This window comes from Argiope bruennichi, chromosome 1 (assembly GCF_947563725.1).
Source record: "Argiope bruennichi chromosome 1, qqArgBrue1.1, whole genome shotgun sequence".
Taxonomy (NCBI): domain Eukaryota; kingdom Metazoa; phylum Arthropoda; class Arachnida; order Araneae; family Araneidae; genus Argiope; species Argiope bruennichi.
Genome location: NC_079151.1, coordinates 103784725 through 103803119, shown reverse-complemented (window position 1 = coordinate 103803119; position 18395 = coordinate 103784725). Strand labels below are relative to the sequence as shown.

General features: G+C 29.6%; 1 protein-coding gene across 6 annotated transcripts in view; it reads right to left on the bottom strand.

Moving 5' to 3' along the window:
• LOC129965626 (class A basic helix-loop-helix protein 15-like) overlaps positions 1 to 18395 on the bottom strand; it is a 528564-nt gene that overhangs the window by 370318 nt on the left and 139851 nt on the right. The window contains exon 1 of one of the 6 annotated variants that reach the window (XM_056079699.1): positions 9592 to 9723. The exons of 3 other annotated variants lie outside the window; for them this stretch is intronic. The gene's annotated coding sequence lies outside the window, so the exon portion shown is untranslated. Of the gene's footprint in view, positions 1 to 2035; positions 2076 to 9543; positions 9724 to 18395 lie in introns of those variants that run through there. 2 more of the 6 variants (XM_056079709.1, XM_056079718.1) reach the window with 2 other exon arrangements.

Genomic DNA, 18395 nt, shown 5'->3' with positions numbered 1-18395 from the left:
TATCTCTCTATTGAAGCATCACTTTTTGTTTTTGATAGAATTTGAAGAATTTTACAACGTCAGAAAAAAAAACATTTACTGATAAAAAAACATTTCTTATTTGATATTTTTTTAAAAATGAAACCAAACAGCATGACTGCTATTTTTAAAAAAGCGATGGAAAACACGCCGCAAATTCCTTGACAGAACGAAATCCATACTTCACAAAGATTTATATAATCCTTAAAAAAAATCAGATTTACCTTGGTACATCATCATCATGAAAAGATAAAATTCAGTTGTAAATACAAAAATACTTTCTGCGAACTATTGAAAGACAGAATCAAAAATCTGTATAAAGAACTAAAATCCTTCTTCTGCTTATTCAATACATTTTTACTATAACAACTCTATCTGAAGTAAAATGTTCTGAGTTTTCCAGTAAGTGTATGTTATTATTTGCATTACTAATATAACAAAAAATACAGCATATACTTTTATCTTGAAGTGCAAATTTATAGAAACTCATATTTATATTAAAATTGGAATAGTTTTACCTACTTAGAAGTGTTTTAATAAAAGAATAATTATATATACTTTAGATAGATTGAATTAGGTATATATTTTATAAAAATCAAGCTATTCTATTTTTAAAAAAATATATATTTCTTTTATAAACAACAAGATATGATGAGAAGATATCATAAGTTCTACAAAACTCATAACATTTGGAGGTTATAAATTAAAAAAAAAAAATATTGTTACTAATTATAATTATTTTGAAACTGATAAAATGAATTATAAATTTGAAGTAAGAAACTTAATTTGAACAATTTAAAACTGAATAAAATCTATTTATTTTTATATTAAACCAAGCTAGATTTAAAACAATATTAAAATTGTTTCAATTTCTTTTATTATTCTTCATATTCATCATTAATAAACTTAATTATAACAATGATAATATTATTCATCTTATATATTTTCTAGCTACTGACAATATAAAATTATAATTTCTTTAACTATTTTTTAAATGTAAATATTAGAAACAATCATGTGTAAATAATAGTTTATAAAGATGTTGCAATTGATTAATCTTTATGGTTTGAGAGAAACTAAAATCAATGTACCTAAACTCAGAAATTATATACTACAGACAAAACATGATTATGTAATTATTATAAAATTATTATAATAAGAAAAGAAAAATGCATTTAAAACTGCTAGGCATGTCAACATGTTTTAATACTCTTTTGTCTCTTTACAAATCTTCGTTTAAGATATGTTAATTTTACTCCTGAAATAATAAATTAGCGTTTATATCCAAATTACTTCTTCTTATAACTGTTCCAAATAAGTTAGTAATTTTATTATTAGTTTTAATTTGGAATACTAAGCAAAAGAAATAACTGTTTATTTAGTTAAAATAGTTAATTCTTAGAAGCGAGCTTTATCGAAAGTTTATTTGGAAAATAAAACACATTTTTCATATCGTCTGATCAACAAATATCATTTAAATATATTCAACGAAAGAAAAATCATTTTAAAATTAGGATAGAAGTATTAAATCATAGATATTCAGTTGTTTAAATATATTATTAACTTATTTGTATCTTTAAGAAAATTTCTCTTCTGATTACTTTATTTAAACTACACTTCAAGGACATGAAACATAATTTAATTTTAAACATAAAGTTGTTTTGTAATAATTACTAATCAAAAAGGAAAAAAACGGAAACGTAAAACGAGTTTGTTATATAAGGATTTTTTTTTCTTATGTAACTTTAAAATCATGAATACTAGAACGTTATTATTATTTTTGGATATATTTTTGAAGTACTAGAAATATAACAGAAATAAAATCGAATGTTGAACTTGTTTTCGAATTAAAAATATTCATGAAAAAAAAAAGAAACTGATAGCGAAAAAAGAAAATTAAGAAACTGATAGCGAACGTTAATTTAAAGAAATATAATCCTTCTAAGCTGGCGCACAATCCGTCGTGATGAAAATAAAACATAATAAAAACAGGAAGGGAAAAAAAAGAATCACTTACAATAACACACTTCAAAAGCCTCTGATGAAACTTTGGAGCGGATATACTTCAAGTCCCCGGTTGGCAGCAGAGAAGACAGATCGCAGGGTGTTCGGAGGGGATGGACGCGATGTTACTCGGAAGTGTCAACTTTTAAGAAATGCAAAACTTCCCTCCGACAAAACAAAAACTACTTTTCAACCTTCGAAATTTACTTCGCTGTCAAAATCGTCAGCCGAGAAAAGGGTGGTTTTAAGGATAGGGGGAAATGAGCATCACCCCGCGCGCTCGGGATCAACCTCTCAGACGATCTTCGGGGATGGAGGATGAAGAGAAGCAGACGATCTCTTCGGGAGCGGGGGTGGTTTTCAAACGAAGAATGCCCCGACTGTATTCCGCATGCAACAGACACATTTTGGTCGCGCTGTTGCTTCGCTCCCCTTCCTATCCCCCGATCGACCAATAGGAGAGATGTGTCGGCCTGACGTCACCACCTGTGGCACGCGCACGTCTTGGAGAAAAGGGGGTCGGCCCCTCCTCTCCACCCACGCACCCCGTTGCCACCAGTTGTTGTTCACTTGTTGCGGGCTGGGCGGGAACGGGAGTCTGATAAGGGAGGGGGGGAGGTAAAGAAGAAGAACTAAAAGCAGCCCCTGGTCGAAAATATTTTTTTGATCTGAATCGGATGAAAAAGAATGATTTTTTTTTTTTTTTCCTTTGAGGAAGATCTATTTTCATCCACAATGGAGGGGCTTTGATACAAAAATAACAGTTTTTTTAAGAATATATAAAACCTCTCTTGCATTAACAGATTGTTATTTGCTACTTTAATTAAAATTCTCAGTAAGCAATTTGTTTCCAATAGAAATTCTACTCTATTATATATGAAAAATGAAGAAAATTATATAAAAAAAAAAACGAAAAGCTTAGAAAAATATCTTCAAATATATAGATTTTATCTTAAATATGTAGTAATATTAATGACGGATAATTCAAGGAATATAAAATAGTCAAATTATCTCTGAAATTAATAGAATCGAAGCATAGTAACTCAAATGTAATGAGAAATTCCAAAATTACAAGACCATCGAATTGCCTGTATTATTTAATTTCAAAGAATTTTTTTTAATAAAAGAGACGGAAAAAATAACTGCTTTAAATTATTTACAAACTTTATGAACTGAAGTGAACAAATGAAGTTATTTTAATTAAAGGAAATATGAATATAAACATAAGCTCTAAAGCCGAGGACGTTATTTCTTTTCTTTTTTTTTTCATTTTTACTTTTTTTTATTTCTCTTTTATTCATTAGTATTTTTATTCATTTACTCTGCATTCAGAATCTAATCCTAATAAACACTAGAAAAGAAAATATCTTTATGATAGATAAGATAATATATTTTTCTTTTTTCCATTTTGTATAAGAATCCGCAAATGTTCTCGATTAGGTTACGATTTTTATAAACAGTATTCGATCTTTTAAGTAAAAATAATAATCACATATTAATGTAGATAGCATCAGTTAGTAGTTGCCAAAAGCAATTCAAAAATAAAAGTCTAAAAATCCGATTTTCCGTAAAGTTGCCAGAGTATGGATCCAATAAATTCTATTTGCAAAATAATTATTAGTTTTTGTAATAGTTAATCAAATATGTACAAAGCAGACTTTATATCATATAAAAATTATTGTTTAGGGTAACAACTGCCAAAAACATATTTCGCATGAATAGAAAATAAAGAATGAAAATTCTCTTATATTAACCTCTTTGACGGCCTAAAGGTAAAGTCTCGGCCTTGGTCCTACGATTCATACTAAATTTCCCTAAAAATCTACTATGTATGTTGACCGGGTTCTGGCTACCCCGATCGTGGATCAAACCGTCACTCACCTATTGGCGTGGTGCGGAAATTTGGATATGGCTGTGTTATCTCGGGTATCACCGTTGCTTCAAATTAAGAGATCCATCCCAATATTCCTTTTGTTGCATCTAAACATCAAGTTAATGTAACTAATTCTCCTTTTACGGAACACAAAAATTAGATTCTAAAGTTTCACACACGGTCAATTAGGTTTTAATAATTCACACAAGACTAATTGAATTTTTCACTTCTATAGCAGATAATCCATATAGAATAAAGAAATATAAAATGTAAATATTACGTTGAATATATATCTCGCAGCGTTCTTTTAGGATGTCAAAACTTCCCATGGGACTGATGCCTATAATTAGATAATTACTTTATAAAAAAACTTACGGTTTCATCTTTTTTTCAGGCTGGAGAATTATTATTCAAATTATTTTAGCTTAAAACCATCATGCAAATACCAAAAGATTATTCGATTTACAAAAGTTTTCTTAGATTTTTATGCACTTATTTAAGAAATATCGACACTGAATCCCCATAATAAAGCTTTTATTATCATTAAATAGCAAATTTTCCTTTTTAAGTGTTTTATAAAATGACAGTCGGCATTTAAATAAGTCAAGCCTTCATTTTATGAATGTTTTATAAAAATATTTATTTATAAAATAAGTAAATAGATTCATTTATAAATTCATTTAATAATATATTCACTTTATTAATGCATTTCAATTAATCTTTCAATTTATAAATAATTTATAAACGAGATAGGTGAACGTTTTCTTTTACGAAAAACAGAAATTATATAGAATCTTCCTTTTAAATTTAATTTACAGTTCTTTCACATTTATGACTTGTTTCGAAGCAACACGAAAATTATTCTGGGACGATCTCACAAATCTGTACCTTGTCAGAGGAAGAGAATGGCGACTGGGCAAACGCTTTAGATCTTGAAACCAAGCACTCATCACTAGGTCATCGGGAAGTTGCTTTAGATTTGTACAGCACTGGATCTTGATTACTACTATCCATATGGCATAATTTGTAATTGGTGGAATTTTGTAATTCAACGAATTACCAATCAATCTATCAACTGTATAAAATTGGGATATTTTTAGAGTTTTGTTCCAATTGTTATTCAGCAGAGAAGCCAAATTCTGATTTGTTTGCCGGATGTGCAGGTCGCAAGGAGTGTATTTGAGGAATTTAATCTAAAGAAAGTTAACACATTTCTGAAAATGACATGTTGTAGCAGAAATGAAAACATTATTTAATTCATGAATTAAATTAACAGCTTCGAAGACATGTTGATAACAAGTGATCGTTTGCATTGGAGGTATACAGAATCAAAATATAATTTCATCTGTTATCCGAGCTTTATGTGAACTTAATTTAAATCAAATTTGATAATTGCTAACAGAATGACCTATCGCTGGTGTGGCAAGTATGCAGAAAAGGCGTTTGTACAAGAGTATCGATAACGGAACAAGGATCGAAATTTCACAAAGGCAGTTCAAAATAAGACAATAATTCAGCCAAAGTAAACTAAAACAAGAAGGCATAGGGCGTCCTGGCATAGGGGTAGCGAGTCTTCCCCGTGATCTGGGAGTTCCCGGTTCGAGGCCCGGTTCGGGCATGGTTGCTCTTCTGTGTTCTATATGTGAGGTGTGTGAATGTGCCCACATTTTAAAAAAGAGTTGTGCAAGCGAATGAGACGCATGAAGTGGCTAAGTCGTATTCTTGACCCTAGTTGCCGCTACCGAAAAAACAAGATAAGCTCATTCGGTTTAAATCGCTGACAAAAAACTGTCAGTGGGCTTGTAAAGTGCCATAAGTCACAACAACAATAGAAAATTAAATTATTGTATGAAAAAAAGCAAAAATCTTTGAAAGCTGTATGTTTCTCAAAATATTTTCCTGAATTATTCGGAAAATTTTAAATAAAAAAAGCCGTAAAAATCATGAGAAACTCATTTTTTTTAATAGAATCATTTTAATTGTCCTCTTCGTTTCTTTCTACTTCATAATATTTTTACGTTAAAACAAAATTTGAAAAAAAAGGCCCAATGATTTGTTTATCACAATTAAATTTTACATACTTGTATAGATGTTAATTGCAGAACCAAGGCGATTACGGCTACCTGGAGGGGGGGGGGGATGCAGAAGATCTGAATTCCAAGTTCGAAACGTGATACATGCTTATGTTTTAGAATTAATAAGCCTATTTTTTATTCATTTTTAAATTTTGCTTTTTAATACATGACAGCGAAATGAGCACATAAAAAAAAATCCATTTAATACAACGCGAATATATTTAAAAACAGTTGCTTTTCAACAAAGTGTTTTAAGGTAAAATCTGTGAAATACTTTTTTAATGTATTGAAATTAGAAGGGGAAACTTGAAAAGAAATATTATTGACGTCACTACTAAGTTTATTTTTTTAATTTTAAAATATTGCAAAATTGGATTTTATGCAAGAATTATCGTCTGAATGCATTGAGGAAACCAAAAGTTTTTTTGTCTAATATCTATATAACATAGCCTATATTTTAATTAGATTTTTAATTAAATAAATATTATATTAAATATTCTTTCTAATTAAACATCTTCTATACATAAAGTACATACATGCCTAATTAAAGGTTAAAATCTTTCTCTAAGTCCAACAATTTGCCCTTTTGAGAGTTTTGACGAATTGTTCATCAAGTATATCGTACGCCAGTCTATAAACATCATTATAATGAACAGCCTTTCTTTAGGTTTCAAGAAATTATTTTTTTTGTTTAATAAATCAAATACTGCATATGCTGCGCAGAGTATTTATTTCAAAACAAAACAAATTCTAAACAGAATGACAATATCTTTTAAGTGCATATGTCTCTTGTCTCATAGCAACTAGCAAAGAATGGAAAGTGGATGAATTTTCAGCGGAAGACTTAATTGTATACTTCTGTACATTATTTAATGCAAATAATATTTACATCTTCTTTGAACTAAATCAGGAAGTCATTAATATTATTTGCCGAATCTGCATATTCATAAAGGCTTAGAAAATGGAATTTAATTCATATTTTTTCAAACAGAAGTAGTCTAGATATTTCGATTAATGAAACTTATGTAAAAATCATTTTTGAGTTAAGTGGTAGAATGAAAATGACAAAAGGCAATGAGCAAGTAGTCAAAACTATACATTGTTCCCGATTAAAATGATTTTGATAAAGGTTTGATAAAGGTATTTTTTATTACATTATTTGCTGTTTTTATCCATTAAAAGATGACTACGAAGAATTTGGTTTATTATCCAAGGCAAATGGGGAACTTTATACATTATATTGGCATGAAAATGATTATTTTTGTTTCAACGCTAACCACATTTCAATACGGTTTTGCATATGTAATGGGAAACTAATTACTTATTTTGTGGCTGCAGCACTTTAAAAACGAAAATAAGCCATTAGGTCTCAAAGAAATTCGTTATCATATTTTTATTCATATTCTACTAAATAATCCCAAATAGGGGTGCCTCATGTTTGGAGATTAGATGTTTCCAGTATAATGATTAGTTCTTGTTTTCACGTGGGTACATTAAGAATGTGGGGTAGAGTTACCTCTACTTCCGTAACAGGACCAGTCCTTCAAGGATGTGTTATATTCTGGCTAGTGATGACCATAAGCCTTAGGTGAAGGTCTTTTCTTGTCCCGACAATAGTCATTCAGACATACTGTATGCTTTAGAAGATTAGGGGTAACTCCCGTGTTAAAATCCACTTACTAAGTATGTAAAGCGAATTCAAATATAAAGTTGGTTATCACTCTATATAATCCCCCAAACAGTTAAATAGGTAAATCTCAATTAGATTATGAAAGAAGCCTTCGATATTTTATAACAACTGGAAGATTGTGAACAGAAAGAGAGTATGTCCTGATAAAATTTACAGGATGTTCCAAAAAAATGTGAAAAACTGAAAAAAATTTCGTCAGTTACACAGATAACAAAGAAAGAACAGTCGTAAATGATAAGGCTAACCACTTAGCATTTACGACAAAGTTCGTAGATGCTAAGCGGTCTGCTAGGTGGTTTTTTTCCAGTGAATTAAATAAAAGGAAAAGATGCACAGATAAAAAGTACAACCCAAGTTTAAAAGTATGCTAATTTTAACTAGTACAGCAACAGAATGAGACAAATAAAACATTTACAATATATATATATATATATATTGTAATCATATATATATATATATATTATCGAAGGAATTATCATCTAAATCTCTCTCTCTCTCTCTTTATATATATATATATATATATATATAGAGAGAGAGAGAGAGAGAGAGAGAGAGAGATTTAGATGATAATTCCTTCGAACACTCAATCTAATTAATTTCCTTTATATCTGCCATGCTAATCACAACTTGTTATAATTTTTTATGCAACTGTAACGTCTTTTAATTGCAAATGGTACACTCTATACTTTAAACTGTGTGTAAACATAAATTATATTACTTATCTGATCCATCTCTCATATTAATTAATCCTTTGACAAAAAGATTTAGCGTCGATTGTGTTTGGCTCTTACTATCATACACTTTGTCATAAAAAATAACCCATTTTTGCATGTCTATCCTGCTTTTAAAGTTTAAAACTCTTTTAGCCCATAACGAGTTAATGTGGTGAGTGAACAATAACAACAATTCGAAAACATATTTTGTTGCATCATTTTGATTTAGGTAGTTTTTGGTTAATGTAAGTCTTATTACAAACTACTTTAAGTCTATAGATAACAATAAAGGAATTACCACTGATATATCCGGTCATCAACACGTACATATTCTTGAAGCTTTATATGAAGTAGTATGCATTCTCTTTATCTTTCGCTTCATTTTCGAAAATAAATCACAAATTTCGGTATAGAATGAAAAAATTATTATTTTTCATAACTTTTGTGGATATATTTGAAAATGAGTTTATAATGATTCCATGTCAAACAGTGTTCATCCTATATTAGTAAGAATATTTCATCAGAAAGATCACTTCATCAGATTTTTAAAGAGCAAAAAACAAGAAAGAAAATGTCATCCAATTATTTTTAGTTCAGTATTTATACGACTTCTGTAATTAGGAGTATATTCTAAAAATTAACGTAATTTCAGATTTACGTTGGCCAAGAATCTTCAATCTATATTGCATTTGTTCTATTGCCATTTTGTTTTAGTCTTTATTATGCTGATGCATATATATTTTCACCGTTTGTAGCTCCAATTTTAAATTGATTACCATGTTTAACAACCACACTAGTCATATTATCACGATATGGCGATAATTTGCTTCAATATGTGCTTAGAAGTATATTTTATTATAATATAAAACTTTCTTATATAAATACTATTCAGTAATTTAAATTTAATTTGTTTTTCTTTATTGGCTGCTCTTTTTTGGTATTATTGACTTTTTAATGCCTCTATAATATAATATAATAATATTTTTAATTTTTATTTCATCTGATGCAAAAATTAATTACATTTTTAACCCTTCTTCTAAACTGAAATTGAAGAAACTATGCCAACCACATAAAACAGTCATTTCATAGCTTTCTCAAAAATGCATTACTCTTACAATAAACGTAGAATAACAAATTCAACTAGAAAACACATAAAAATACTCCACTTACCGAAATTTTAACGTATAACTTTTTACTCAATAAAATCGCATCACTTACGCATGATCCGTTAACCGAAATCTTTAAGAAATTTCAATGTTTAGCAATGAAATCCGAAACCAGCTGAATGCGTTTCAGGAAGACCGGAACATGTAGCATGCACCGACAGCTGTTTCAACATTTCCCGTTTTGAATGGAACTGCTTTTTCCGTCCCTTCAAAATAGTAGTGCCATCCTACTGCTACCTGTTCCTATTGTACTGACATCTTTTCCCTGTTGATCGTAATTTTTCCTCCTGTCGCACACATGTGGACGAATTCTGACTTCACAACTGCAGCTAAACCCAATAAATCACCATGCTAATTGCCCTGCAGTCACTCACTCGATGAAAAGCATCATTAGCTTCCGTTGCAATTTGGTTTGCAGTTCGAAAGAATAAAACAAATAACGCCAACAGCCGTTATCGTGGGCGTTGTCTTTTACTTTTACAATCAATACGATCAAAACCTTCTTTAGCATTTCGACTTGAAATATCCCTGAAGGGCACACACAAAAATTTAGAAATTTTAAAATGGTTGAATCTGCTTGAAAGCTATCATTTTTAAAAGAGTGATTAATGAAGTATTCGTCAGAAATGAACTTTAAACCAGATTACACAGCATAATTATTCAGACTAATTATGAAATGTAAACTTTAATTACTTAAGTGACACATTTTTAACTTCAGATTCTTGAGATCAAAAGCTGAGATCGGACCTTAATTTTGACATACTTGAAATAATGTATTTGAGAGCTAAACTACCGGTGTTAATTATATAGCCATTTTGTGTTATTTTAAAATATCGTAAAAATATTTAACGTCTTAAAAAGAAAAACAGTAAATTCGTAATAGCGTATTGTGTTCAATTGCCCTCATAACACATACTATATATGAAGAAAACTATGTTTATTTTCTTTTCAAATTAGCCAAGGTTCTTTTTATGTATATTAATTAATTTTGAAGCAATGTAATAAATAAACCTCCACAAATATCCGAAAAGGTTTAGAACGATCTTCATTAATTGAAGAATCAGGTCATTTTTTTGTGCTTGTATGAGATGAATTTAATTCATCTGTTTTCTTAAAATTATTTATTTTCCAATCATTTAAATTCAAATTTCACTTTACCTTCTGAGGTGGGCGAGGTTTTGATTTTTTTCCGCTCAAAATCTAATTTCAGTAATTTTAAATCTGCAGCGTAAACTACAGCATTGGACGAATTCAAGCTTCTAAAATAAATGATTGCCCAGTAAGATTCCCGTAGTCCAAATGCGTTACGAACTGCTGCTGGTAACAATTCAAACGGTCGAGGTGGTCTGGTAGAAAAGTCTCAGCTTCAGGGCCTGAGGGTCCTAGGTTCGAGACCTGAATCCACGACGAAGAACGGCCGCATAGGAGGGTCTGGCCCATGTTAAATCCTCCCGTTGGTGTAATGCGAAAGGTTAGAGATTGAAATAGGAAGCAAGAAGGTGTGTCAGCTTGGGTCTCGCCCTCGTTACCTGAAAGTAGTTCACAATTACCAGGCCCTTTCCAAAGTACTTTAAAAAACGGGGCGTTAATCTAACTAAATTAATCTGCTTTAAACATTGCTATGGGGAATGCGTTACTCCTTGGTCCAATATTTGATTTTAAAAATTGTTAAAATCAGAAAAATGCTTAATCGTGAAGAAAAAGGATATAATTGAGATTTCAAATTAACCCTTTTTTCTGTTCATTTATCAAAAGTTTTATTACATGACTATAAATTCATAGTAGATTTCATGAACCTAATTATTAAAAAATAATCTCAACAGCCGCTCTACTACATAAGTACTGCAAATTCTTCAGAGCTGAAGAATTTAAATACTTATTTTGCGTTATATCGTTGTACTTTTTTTTTTGGTCGATGGTTTCAAACTCTTTTGGTTATAAGAATTTCTGACAGTATTTAGAAACAGTTTTTACTTTTTTTTTCTTGGAATGGTTAAATATTGTTTTACTTATATTTAAATATTTTTAAATAAAAATGAATAATTTTTTTAACAAAATGCATCCTTTTAACATTGAATATTTTAAGTAGAAATAAAGTCCAGTAGATACAGATTTACTAACAATCGCTCACAGAAAGAGGGAAGTAGTAAAATAATCTACATAAAAAAACTTTTTAAAACATGAAAAGGATAGAGAGCATCAATGAGCGAATGAATTTCATTTTTTTCACTACAAACTCAAGCATTACAATCGTACTGTTTGAAATAAAAAGGAGATATTACCTTCAAGAAATGTATTCGATTGAGAATGAAAATGTTGAAATGCAACAGTGAAATGAAAATGCAAAAAAAGCAACTCTCTTCGCTGAATTGCTAAATTTCTGGTTAATTTTTTTAGGGTATTTGGTTTTAAGTCTAATATTAAAAGCTATATGACCACTATATCGAAGAATGGTCTTGACATACAAATGCATAATTATAAAACCGAGTATTAATGACAAATTTTGTCCATATAAAATTTTATTTTACTAGGAACGAAGTTTTGAAGCAACTCTGTCAAAAATGAATATTTTAAGGAGTTATAAACCATTAAAAGATTAATATCTTTAATATCAGTTATTATTAATAGTAGTTATTTATTAATATCAGTTCGAAGCAAAAAAATAATCTTACCTCTAATCAAAAACATCGTACGTGAAAATAACGTAAGTTTAATTTCTTACTAAAAGTTTTGTTATAGATTATAACAACAATCATAAACATACAAAAACTACATTTAATATCATTGCAAAGTGATTCAGATTAACACATTAACTAAAAGATGAAAAATATTCTAAATACATTTAAATATTTTTAATTTTTTTAAATTATAAAAAGAATTATACGGTAATAAAATCACATTACTGTAAAGTTGATTTTATGAATTTTAGAGCCGTCCAAGAATATTTTTTCTTCTACAATATACTCCGAAATTATTGAAGAAAAATGTTAAAATGTTTATTAAAAATCTAGAACAAAATATCCTTGCTTAGTGAACACGTATTACTATGAAATAATGAGTCCAGCAATTTCATCTCTAAAGTATGTGTCACATTTTATTTTATTTTTTGTATGGCTTCAAAATTGTCTTTATTTTTAGATAATTTGCCACCCGCTAAACAGCATCATTTTAAAAAGTGTTCATATTGCTTTAAAAAAAATTTTAGTTTGTGACAAAATAGAGCTTTTATGAAAGCGACATATATGCGTTAGTTACGTTCCAGTAGTTCTTAACCCTAAAATAAAGGACCCTGACTTTTATCACAATTTTAGCTCCCATTTCATGGCACAGCGGAGAAAAAGGGATGCGCGGCATTAGAAAGAAAATGTACAGCTCCAGAACGAAGGTGAGGGAAGATGTGTAGCATAGTAAAGAAAATGTACAACGTTAGATAGAGGATGAGAGAGGCCATTTACAGGTGGAACATTATTCAATAGAGAAAGACCGCTGCCGCTCTCCAATTAGGCCACGTCTTCACACCAATCCAATAGTCCAGAGCCATCCTCACTCAAAATTCCTCTCCAACCCCCATCTAAGAGGCGATGGCCCTGCAATTCTTTTGCGAAGGGGTTGCAAAAATAGGAGAAAACCTTTCAATCTCAGCAAGTTTAAGAGGGGGAGAAGTCCAAATAGAATTTTCCCATTAGAAATGCTTTCTCAAAAGAAAAAGCTTCCCGGCTCACCACGTTATAGTTCTTTCTCGATGTATTTTCGTACCTTTTTTTCTATTATTTTATTTTCATTCACCTTCTTACTTTTTTCTTTTCCCATTTTTTTTCTGTCTCTTTCCTTCGAAAGAAGCCAACCCATTGGTCCATCCATTGCATAATACATGAAGCGGGCTTAGAGTAAAGTGATTCAGTTGAAACTCTGGATGGTAAAATCATGGATGCTTATATGTAAGGATGGAATGCCTGTGCAGGAGGTAGGGCAACCCCTCCCCTACCTTTTTGGATATTTTACCCCTGACGTGTTCTGTAATCGGATTAAGTTGCTTTTCGTCGGTGTGTTAAAGGGTATTTCTTGCGCCGTAGCTTTTGTCAAGCAAACAGACAGAATTGGGGATTTAGTCGGATGGAAAGCAGGTTAAAATGAGCAGCAGGGCTTATGCGAAGAATCTGTTAAATGGAGCCATGAACTTGCCCGCACTCTTATAAATGTACATTGTTTAAAATCTTTAAAAGATATCTGGAATTTGAATAGATGAGCTCGTGTAAACATTCTTGGGTTTGAAAATCGGCTTCATTACTTTAAATAAAGATATCTAAACGTTCCATGGGAACAGAATGTTTTAACAATATTCAAGTAATTTGTAAAGAAAAGAATAGACTTAAGAGGAATTTTGCTTAATTGAAAAGGATTAAACAAAAAATAACATAATAGAAGCAGAATTCCGATTTCAACAAATGATAAAACATTCTCGTAAATTTCGATGAATGTAATGAATGTTTAATTCTTGACAAAATATATTTATTCAAAATTTTTATTTGTTTATACAAAATACATTTACTTATAAGCCCCAGGATCCACAGAAGCCTTTACCATAAAGGAAAAATTCAAGTTTAAAAGTTCCCAACATATATTTTTACGCAAAATCGAGACAAATCGCACTCGCTGCATTAGAGCCTTTTACTAACATTGCCCAAATTAAAAGCTCATAAAAATTTCAGAAATAAATATATACCAAATAATAATAGCACTGTGAGGAAAAGGTAATAAATATAGCAATAGAGATGTGAGAAAGTTGTGCGTATCTTTGCTATTTAGATTGGGCGTATTGGAGTAATCTGTTCAAAGGAGACATGGAATCGTTAATATTCTCAAAGGTTATTCATAATTTTTAAAAGGTATATATATAGTTTGTATGAAAGGTTTTTATTCATTCGGATACGAAAACATTTTTCATTATTTCAAATGAAAGCATTTAAAAATTTCGAAAGGATACAGTGTTTCACGACATTAAACAAATTTTTAATGACAAGAATTCGTATATCGTGCATTGAACTCTATCCTGGCAACAAATAAAAAGAAGAAAAAGCTAATAAATATTATCAGGAAAGAAAGGAATTTATATTTCCATTAAAGTTTGCACCAAAAGAAAGCAAAAATGTGAAAATATAAGATTATTTCGACAAACGAACGAAAAATTTTCTTGAAATTCGGAAACTTAATAATTTTTAAAATAAACCCTTACCTTAAAAATGATCTTTCCACAATTCAGGAATAAACTTAAATACATGACTCTAATTTATAATGAAAATTTATAATTTTAAATAATATTCTTAAGCCACTCGTCAAAATAGAATTGATACAATCACTAATTGTTAACTTTTCCTTGTGAAAAAAATTTTTTTGAGTGAACTTTAAAAAGATTTTTTTTTCAAACTCATTCCATGACACTATTAAAAATTTGTTTTGCTTAAAATCAATGCAAAAATTCCAAATATTAGTAAATAATTGAAAAAAATATATTTTAATTAAAAATAAAAATACATTAATAATTAAAATAGACTATAGATTTATAATTAATAATTAAAATAGTGTATATATTGATAATTAATAATTCAAAATTTGGTAAATATTTCAGTAATAACAAATAATAAAATATATATAAATATTTTCCATCGACCTTTCATAAGAAACACATTTTCGCAAGAATTGAATTCTTTATTGAATACAAAAAGTTGTTAATCTTTAGACACTGAGAATTTCGTTTTTACACATTCATTTTCAAAAACAACCTAAAAAAATGGTCAATTCTGAAAATAATTTTGAAATGTCATATGAAAAAGTCAGAGAAAATACTAAAGCATTTACATTTTCAAAAACAAGTTTTTAAAAAAAACGAATTCTTGTTAAAGTAAAAATGCAGTAAATTCTTCATCGATTGTAACTTTTTACATATTTACAATTGAGTCCCGTTTATAAAAAATTATTATGCTGCCTCCAATTATGCAATAAATATCGTACAAAAGAGTTAATAATTTCTTAAGTCAATGAAAATTACGAAAACAATGTCTCTTGCAGAACAAGTTTTAACAAAAAAAAAATGAATGTATAAAATTTTTTAATTACAATTTTTTATACATTTGCAGTTAAATGCAATTTTTTAAAACTTCTTTATGCAAATCAACTTTGGAAATATCCACCAAAGGAAAAGCTGTTATACTAGAATCAATGAAAATTTTACATTAAATAAACCATTTAAGAATGGTGCAATATTAAAAATGAGTTTTTTTTCTCCCCTTTTAACATGACACTTAAAGTAAAACCAAACATTTAACCGATAGCATTATGTTACAGCAAATTTTTCACTGTCACTGATTTCCAGGAAATTTTCCCTGCGAGGGGTTCACTTAAAATGTCCAAAACCCGTCATCACACTCAACAACGTTTCATGTAATTAAAATCAAACAACTTATCCATTATCAATGTCGGATTAAAAGAGAATCCAAGAGGTAGGGGGGGGGCAGAAAAAAGTAACACCTTCTGGTAAAATGCAAACGATAGATATTCGAATCTGATCACATAATTAAAAAAAAATCGTTTGGAAAGGATCGTTAGCGCAAACGATAATCCATCATAATCAAGATGACGCGCCGAAAATGTGAGGAGTGATTTCTAAATAGCAAAGAATTTTCAAATCCGCTTTTAATAGAATTATCGGAAAACTCTTCTGTGTTTTAATTTATTTCGTTTTGAATTCACAAGCCTCTCTGACAGCAGAGAACAATCATTTTTCAAAACGCTTAAAGGGGTTATTTAGCTTTACGTTCTTTTGTCATCATTTTGAAAGAGTGGTGTGAAAATTAATTTTTTTTTTTTTTTTAAATAATGCAGGTGAAGCAAAAATAAATCTTTGCAGATAATCATATGGAAAGTTGCCGACGGTTCATGTACTCTTCATTCCATAATTATTTTTCGGATAGCTATCAAGTTGTTTTATTTATTTAATAAGAAGAAATGTCACTGTGAATGGAATTTTATTCAAAAATCATTGGAGGAACATAAGGCTAGTTCAAAGCTTATTTTGAAAATGGGATTAAATATTATAAATTCTAAAACATCAAAAACTTAATTTAAACAAATATATCAATAAATAATGTATGCATTAAAACAAAAATCAATAAATAATATCTACATTTTTTTTAAAATTTCAAATAAGTAAAAAAAGAATTATATATGATGAGTAGAAGAAAGAAAATAAGGAACCAATTGTTTCCTCATTTTTCTTGAAATGAAAAATAGTCTCCTGTTTTTTTAAACACTTAGGTAATACATCTGAAAAATTCATATTTTTTCGTTTATTAAGTACTGAGAAGCTACGAAAAACCACGAGTCGAATTTCTATAAATTCATATAACACATTTACATGATAATGATAATAATCAGAGAAGATAAAAATATTACCTTATTTAGAATAAAGACATGAAAGTAGAATAATTACAACGAAAAATGTTTAGATTAATTCTCTGCATCTATTATTATTTCAGCAAAAATCGAAAAAAAAACCTATTATTCTTGTTTTTACCAACTTCAGAAATTAGCAAACTTTCGTAAAATAATCTTTCTTCAAACGTCATCAAAAATTTCTTAAATTTTGGTTTTAGTTTTAGTTATTTTAACGTCCCGTTGTAAAGCAACACTAGGGCTATTTTGGGACGGATCTTGTAATTTTGAACCGCGGTCAGATGACGAGGACGACACCTCAGCTGGCACCCCTCTCTCCACACCACACCACACCAGCGGGAGGACGTTTGGTCTGACGGATTTAACGTGCAACAGACCCTCTTACACGACGGTTCTTCGGTGGAATCGGGTCTCGAACCTGAAACCCTACGGCTTATAAGCCGAGACCTTACCACCAGGCCACCGCGGCCTCTCTTAAATTTTGGAATTAGGTTATTAGATTAATAGGTTATTCTTTTCCCTTAGAGCTTTCCATACCATCACAGAAACTGAGTAGCTTCCAAAAAAAAAAGTACTTCAATGACACAATTTGCTGTGAGAATTAGTCAAGGTTGCCTTTTTTACTTTAAATTTATGAGTATTCCTTCTCAGTTCGACGACCTTCATCATTTATCTTTAGTTTTCCAATATTTTAAGTATGTAATTGCGATGGAAATAAAATCGTAATTGCAGTTTTTAGGAAGATATAATAAAACAACTTCCATTCAGTGGAGATATGCCTTTGAAATCTCAAAATCAGAAAAAAAAATGAATTCCATCATTTTTTCCCCCGAAGACTTCCCGCCATCGTAACTGAAGCAATAAAAACGTCGATGAAGATATTGTGAATCAAAGATATAAAGAACTTTGTTTTCAAATGAAGGATAGAGCCCAATTCAAAAAAATAAACACGTTTCTACGATTTATCAATAATTTTCATAGCGCATATAGACTTCCAAAAAATTAAAATTTTAAATCTCAGAAAGCATTAAAACGTTATTCTGAGCTTTGCTCTCTTTGAACAATCATTATCATGTTATCATGCTCTATTACATTATATTTTACCTTTATTACATTATACTAATTTATTTTTCTTGGTCCTTATTATCTTAATTGCATTCGATAGTATTGAATTTATACAATACTACTAAACTATGTAATGAAATTTGATCACTGTAAGTCATTCGTCTGCAAGTTTTCGCTTTATCAGTAAAAGGCTTCTGAAAATTAAGTTATAATACAATAAAAATTATTAAAAACAATCTACCGGCCTGGAACTGCTACATGCTATTTGTCATTGAACTCATAAATCTTGAAAAAACTAAGCTTATGTTTCTTTACTTTTCATGTTACTATGAAACCTTAGTC